This window comes from Leopardus geoffroyi, chromosome A2, assembly GCF_018350155.1.
Source record: "Leopardus geoffroyi isolate Oge1 chromosome A2, O.geoffroyi_Oge1_pat1.0, whole genome shotgun sequence".
NCBI lineage: Eukaryota > Metazoa > Chordata > Mammalia > Carnivora > Felidae > Leopardus > Leopardus geoffroyi.
The window spans coordinates 69122307-69126483 of NC_059331.1; the positions used below are offsets into that span (position 1 = coordinate 69122307).

At 40.0% G+C, this 4177-nt stretch overlaps 1 pseudogene; it reads right to left on the reverse strand.

The window, feature by feature from the left end:
* Window positions 1-2167: 2167 nt before the first annotated feature.
* LOC123607235 lies at window positions 2168-2773 on the reverse strand (annotated as a pseudogene).
* Between the last annotated feature and the right edge of the window lie 1404 nt (window positions 2774-4177).

The following is a 4177-nucleotide window of genomic DNA, read 5'->3' on the forward strand; positions in this document are numbered from 1 at the left end:
AAACACCTTTGCACCTTTCAGTCATTGGGACACCTACGAGTTAAGTAATTTTCCAAATTTTATTGTAGAGAACTTAGAGAATCATGACTTAAATAAATTCATAAAAACAGAAATCACAAAAGGTAAATCTTTCAATGTAAAACAAAAGAACTGGAAATGATGAAACAAAGGCCATAACGTTAGGTAATGTCTAGGACTCATAGGATGTTGAGAGAAACCAGCCCATTTTCCCAGCTGTATTTCTACCACAGATATAAGAAAAATCTATATAAAATATTCCCCCATGAAAGCAACTGAACCATGCTGGGTTTTATGAAAGAGCTCTTTAACATTTTTTTTCTATTTCTTCTGTGCTAATTGGATTCTATTTCCCCTCAAATATATTTTTGGGTTTGTTTGTCTGTTTGTTTTTTAGCCTTGACAGAGAATCCTTTATTTTGCCCCTCAGCACACTAAGAACATCTCCAATCACACACATGACTACATATAAAATATAGACTATCGCCAATATTTTTTTCCTTCATATGACATCATGCCAGTCTATATGCAAGAGAAAGTATTGTTCATGATTTAGGCAATGACCTAATTAGCCAAGCAATAACATTCAAGACCTGGTAAACAACAGTTTTAGTCAGAAAAGCAATATTAAAAGAGTTCATATAAAGCTGGGGTGTTTATGATTCTTTTTCCACTCCTAGTCATTTCATGCACAGCCTGACTATTCTCAATCATGGTTCCTGCCTTCTTTCACAGAAGAAAGAGAGATTATTTGGAGGGGTACTGAAAAAGTTCAGGAAATGCTTATCCCAACACAAATTTTCACCATGAAAAACAATAGAAAGATAAAGCTTTAAAAAAAAAGAAAAGAGCACATTGGATTTCAGAAGTCATAAGCCCCTGGAGAACCTGGGTGGCTCAGTTGGTTAAGTGCCAACTTCAGCTAAAGTCAGGATCTCATGGTTGGTGGGTTTGAACCCTGGTGTTGGGTTCTGTTCTGATAGCTCAGAGCCTGGAGCCTGCATCACATTCTGTCTCCCTCTCTTTAAGACCCTTCCCCGCTTGTACTCTGTGTGTGTGTCTCTCTCTCAAAAATGGAAAAAAAAATAAATAAAAAATAAATAAATAAATAAATAAATAAATAAATAAATAAAAATTAAGGAGTATGTACCCTAATTTTTTAAGAAAGCTTACTGTAAATATTTCCAAAACCACCGGGCTTTACAAAGTATTGTACAATGTCTTATGTACCTGTCCAATTCTGTTCAGTAATTTTCTTTCTGTTGCATTTTCATCTCAGGAAGGTCAACAACCATCTGAATTCCTCTTTAGCTAATGATCTCATTAGCCTACTTTTAACAATGGAAGAAGACACTGTTTTATGGGTTAAGTCAACTGGTTCTCCTTACTTCTCATAGTTTCAATTATGTTTTAACATCATATTATTGTGAACTTACAGAAGGAATCTGTCAGTCATGAAAAATAAAACATCAGTTGTGGGGCTTACAAAGTAAAAAGGGAAATTTTTTCCCAAAACCTTTTTTTGTTAAAAAAAATAATTTAGGGGTGCCTGGGTGGCTCACACAGTTAGGCCTCTGACTTCACCTAGGCCATGATCTTGTGGTTGGTGGGTTCAAGCCCTGCCTGTGGCTCTGTGCTGAGAGCTCACAGCCTGGAACATGCTTTGGATTCTGTGTCTCCCTCTATCTCTGCCCCTCCCCCACTCACGCTCTGTCTCTCTCTCTCTCAAAAAATCAATAAACATTAAAAAATAAGTAAATAAAAAAATAAATAAAATAACAATTTAAATGTACAAGATGAAGCACAGCACTTTCCAAAAGCTGAAAATGAAGCCAAAACATGAAATTAATCAATGATTATAGAAGACAGATCTGATGTGTTGTGTGTGGTGGGGCGGGGGGGGGGGGGGTGGGGGGGCGGTGGACAGGTATCTCTGAATCTCTGATTGCTTCAGCATAAGCACCGGTCATTGGCTGCTCTGGCCTTTCCTCCTCTTTTTCTGCCATCCCACCAAAAGACCCCAGCGGAAAGAGCTTTCACAATTTGGGGTAGAGGAGAGGTGCAAAATTACAGGCATTTGAACAGAGCAGTTGCTTTCAAAAGTGTGTCCTCCAAGATCAAACTGAAGAAGGGTTTGTATCTTCTGCTGCTAGGAAATCCCTGCTCTGGGAGGAGTTTGCTTCTGGCACCTGAAACAGTGTTTACCTTCACGCTCCAAGCCGTACACGTTCAGCAGGTAAGCCCTGGTGAGCTGTGTCCCGCAGCGGTCACACCTAAATGGTCCAATCCAGGAGCGGATGAGTATGTGCTGGTTTATGTTCTGAACACCAGGGAATCGCACCCCACGAGGGGCGAAAAGGTTCGTGTGGACCATATGGACTTGGTGGTTCCCTACTGATGGCAGAAGAAGGTGGACTTGAACCTCTGCCAGTCCATCATCATCATCTGCATGAGCATTAGGCCTCCACGCGCTTTGAACTGTGGGTAACCCTTCAGTGACGCCCCATCTACTGAGCCTGCGGGCAGTGCTGCTCCTGCTCCCCGCCAGGGGGCGCAGTAGCAGAAGCTGGGAGAGCCTGGGAGGAGGAGCGGGAAGGGGAGAGGCCAGAGGGAAAGCCAACGCAGCTTGCAGCCTCTTCCCTCCCGTGGGAGGCGGGGCTGAGAGGGCGGGGCTGAGAGGACCTCGTCCCCAGTCTCGGTGCTTGGGCCCCAAGGACAGCCTGTGGCTGGGGCATGTCAGCCCGGCCTGCATCATGCCTATAAGGTGGGACCTTTCCTAGAATATATTTCCATAGTTTCTCTTTTTTTTTTTTCTTCTTTAATTTTTAAGAAAAAGGCCTTTTATTTATAATACATATTCATCAGAGAATTCTCTTTGGGTTATTTGCTATCATTCATTAAGTTTGGAGGGTTTTTTTTTTTTGTTTTGTTTTCTGTTTTTTGTTTTTTTTGTTGCCGTTTTGTTTTGTTTTGTTTTGTTTTTTGCCTAAAACTAGAGTAATATTTCACATAAACTTGGAAAGCACAGATACGCGCTGCAATTTGGGTGGCAATGTTGATACATATCTATAAAATTGGCGTTGTTGGTTGTGTCGTTTAGGTCTCTAGTCCTTGATCTGTCTTGAATTGAGAGACATGTATTAATCTCTTCTCTGATTAGCTTGATTCTATTCCTCCAAGCATCTGCAATTCTATATCCTCTCTACAAGAAAGGTGTTTCAGTGATATGGGAAACATGATAATGATAGCAATTGTTATATTTTCATTGTGAACTCTCAGCTTTATAAACCTGTCAGCTTTATAAAGTGACCTTTGTCTTTTTCAGTGCTTCCCGGTCTGAATTCTGGCTTCTCGAATATTAAGTAGGAGACTCCTTTTCCACTTTTCACCTACCTATTCTTGGTTTATATTTGCCATTCTTTTATTATATTATTATTATTATTTGAGAGGGAGAGAGAGCGAGAGCTGGGAAGGGGCAGAGGGAGAGGGAGAAAGAGAATCACAAGCAGACTCCACTACCAGCATGGAGCCCATCAAGGGGCTTGATCCAACCACCAAGAGATCAAGACCAGAGCCAAAATTAAGAGTCCGGTGCCCAACGGACTCAGCCACCCAGGTACCCTTTATTTTTAAGTTTTCTAAATACTGTTTTATAAGATTGGTGTCTCTTATACATAATACAGTCTCAGATTTCATTTTATTAGCTATCTGAAAATCTTTGTAATTTGTGAGTTAAATAAGCACAATCCCATGTTTATATGATGAAATGTTCAGTTTGGGTTCTATAATGAAAAAAAATTAGATTGTAGTCTAGCTGAACTATTCTATTTGTGACATATCTGTATAATCTTTTGGCATACTTCCTGAGATTTTTCATGTTTATTACACCCCCCTGGCATTTGAAGTCAATCTGGCTGGATATGTAATCTTTACTTCTTATTTTCTTTCCTTGATGAACTTTAATTCACTATTCCATTGTCTTTAGGCATAAAGTATGGCTGTCAAAAGGCTGATGTCAGTTTGATTTTTTTTTTCTTTTGTGAAGAGGAGGATAAACTCCTCCTTTCTGCCAGAATATTCCTGTTTTAAAACAGTTGCCCTGTGTGTTCTCTCCTTTTACTCTCCAGTCTTCTGGGTTGGGTAATAAATTACCCGGTCA